Genomic DNA, 3445 nt, shown 5'->3' on the forward strand with positions numbered 1-3445 from the left:
TTTGAAGTCATCCCATACGACTCTGTTGTTGTTTTCAGCATCTCTTAATCTCTTTTTGAGATCTCTTACTTCTTTTTTAGTTGTCTCTAATTCATCCTCAGTCTTGCTAATTCTGTCTTCAGCCTCATTGATTCTATTCTCTCTGCCCTCTACTGCTTTCTGTAGTTCATCTATTTTGTTGCCCTGCTCTGATACTGTTTTAGCTTGTTCAGCTAGTTGCCTTCTTAGCTCAGCGATTTCAGCTTTCAGCTCTCTAATAACCATGAGATAATTAGAATTTTCTTCCATATTCTCATTTGTTGTTGCTGCATTTCTGATTACAATTTTTTCAAATTCTTTACTCACTCCTGTTATTATTTCCTTAGCTAATGTTTGGATGTTGAACTCGTTGTTTTGTGCTTCACCCTCTGGAGGACTTTTAGCTGGACTCTTGTCCTGGTTCGAGTCTCCATTATTTTTTCTTGTTGTTTTAACCATTTTATATAAGTTAACAGTTTTTTCAATCCCTGAGTTCAGTGGTGTAAAAGCCTTTTTTTTTTTCCCCTGTAGGCTATGGGAGCCTGAGGGCTTTTAAACTATCAATAGGCTTCTTAGCTTAATCACTGACTCCTGACCAAGAGATAAAGCAGGGTGTGGCAGAGATAATCTAGTGGTTATGTAAAGAGACTTTCACAGCCCCTCAGCTATGCCACCGAGGTATAGGTTTTCTCATAAATTTCCCAGTTAGATCTCTGTACCCTGGTGTCCCTCCCTGTTGCTGCTCCAGATTCTGAGGGTAGTAGCAATGGAGACTCAGAGTTGCACTTGGTGAGTCTCTGGGGAGTCCTTTCCTCCCTTCAGCTGTCCCCTTGTTGGTGGAGCAGACTGGAGGTGGTGTCTCCACTGACAAACTGTTAGCAGTCACTTAATCTCTCCTTAGGCCCCTCTCTCCTCTCTGTCACCAGCCACGCGTGTTTGTACTCACGGGTGATTTACTGGGTTTCTGTGGTCATTCTAGTCCTGTCTTCTTTCGGTCCGGGTGGTCTCCTTTGGTATTCCTAGTTGATCCGGGAGAGGAGAGGAGAGAGGCGCCAATATTTTTTCTTTTTTTAATTTTTTTAAATTAAATTTTTTACCCTTTTGTTGACCTTGTTGTTTTCTTTTTTAAATAAACATCTGTATTACATAGGTATGTTTTTCACATGTAGACCTACAGAAATGTAACATATACAATTCCATTTTTTAAAAAGATTTTGTGTACTTATGAGAAAGATAGGAGAGAGAGAGAAAGAACCAGACATCACTCTGGTACATGTGCTGCTGGGGATCGAACTCAAGATCTCAAGCTTGAGAGTCCAATGCTTTATCCATTGTGCCACTTCCCGGACCACCACAATTCCATTTTTTAAGAAGTTAACGTGTCTCCAAATACTGCTTTACAGCCTGTTGCTCTCCTTGATAGTGAACTTTGAGTGGCTTCCTGGATTACTTTGTCCTATTCTTTAGTTGTTTATTCATCCCTCCTTATTGAGTCATTCCTTCCTGACAAGAAGCTAGACTCTGAGGCACTGCCCTTGGTTCAGAGCTGGCCGGGCACTGCTGCACTGGCTGAAGTGCTGAATGCTGAGTGCCCCACAGGAACGCCCTTATTATTTTTCATTGTTGTTGTAGTTATTGTTGTTGTTATTGATGTCGTCCTTATTATATAGGACAGAGAGAAATGAAGAGAAGAGGGGAAGACAGAGAGGGGGAACAGAAAGATAGATACCTGCAGATCTGCTTTACCACCCATGAAGTGACTCCCCTGCAGGTGGGTAGCCCGGGGCTTAAACAGGGATCCTTAAGCTGGTCTTTCCATTTCACACCACTTGCGCTTAACCCGCTGTGCTACCGCCTGTCTTCCTCCAATATATATATATTTTTTCTATGTATTTCTGATCTAATGTTCATGTTTTTAATCCATTTCAGTTGATTTTTTTTGTATGGTGATATGTGGTGGTCATATTTCATTCTTTTACACATTCCAACTTAATTTTCCCAACATTATTTGTTGAAAAGTCTCTCTTTTTTCTCTTTCTTTTCAAGTATTTATTTATTTATTTATTTATGAGAAAGATAGAAGAAAGAGAACCAGACAATATGGTACATGTGCTGCTGGGGATTGAACTAGGGACCTCATGCTTGAGAGTCTAATGTTTTACCTCCCAGACCACCCTCCCTCCCTGCTTTCCTTCCTTCCTTCCTTCCTTCTTTCCTTCCTTCCTCCCTCCCTCCCTTACTATTTCTTTGTTTTCCTTTATTAGGGGGGTTAATGGTTTACAGTCAACAATAAAATACAGTAGTTGGTACATGTGTAACATTTCTTAGTTATCCACATAGCACTCTAACCACCTCAGTTTTTCCTAGCCCTTTAATCAGATTCCCAGGTACAAGACTTTACCATAAGATATAAAAGAATGAAAACTTTACCTTTTATGTCTGGCTATGGATTAGGTAGTCTTCCAATACTCTGTAATAGAGTGATGTTTGACTCTACTGTTGCAAGCCACCAGGATCTGTAAAAGAAGTTTCATACTAGTGGTACACTGCCAAACGGGAGTGAGCTGGCTAGGCTTTACCATAATTCTGCATATGGGAGGCAGAAATGAAAGAACAAGATCATAAGAACTCCCCACCAGGTGGTGAAGCAGGTCTGCCGGCGTCTATCTTTCTTTCCCCCTCTGTCTTCCTCTCTCCAATTATCTCTGTACTATCTAACAATGATGACATCAATAACAACAACAATAATAACTACAACAACAATAAAAAAATCAACAAGGGCAAAAAAAAAGGAAAATAAATAAATATAAAAAAATAAAATAATAACTAAAGGTATGTACCCATGTTAGGTACACAATGCTCCCTCAAAGTCCAGATAGGGTGATATTTATTGTAACGGTTACCACCTTTAAGATTCAGCCACTTTGTCTACTGAAACAAGATCTTGGGATTGGGCTGTGATACAATATGCCAGCTATTATAGTCTGAAAAACTTCTCTGAGGCTGGCAAGATAGCTCACATGGGAGAGTACCTGACTTGCCATGCATGTGACCCAGGTTTGAGGTCAGTCACCACTAAACTAAAAGCTTCTAAGTTGTTGTGTCATTTCCATTCTCCCTCTTTCTCTCTTCCTTTCAGATTTATTTATGAGAGAGGCAGGAGGAGAGGGAGAAACCAGAGAATCTACTTTGGCATATGATACATAAAGGAGATTGAAGTTGGGACCACATACTTGAAGAGTCCAATGCTTTATCTACTACATCGCCTCCTGGGCCAATGCCTTCCTTCTTGCCTTCCTTCTTGCCTTCTCCCTTTCTTTTTATTTATTTATTTATTTTACCAGAGCACTGCTCAGCTCTGGCTTATGGTGGTGCAGAAGAGTACAGTTCAATGATGACAAAAAAAAATTAAAGAATTTTAAAAGTT

This window comes from Erinaceus europaeus, chromosome 1, assembly GCF_950295315.1.
Source record: "Erinaceus europaeus chromosome 1, mEriEur2.1, whole genome shotgun sequence".
Taxonomy (NCBI): domain Eukaryota; kingdom Metazoa; phylum Chordata; class Mammalia; order Eulipotyphla; family Erinaceidae; genus Erinaceus; species Erinaceus europaeus.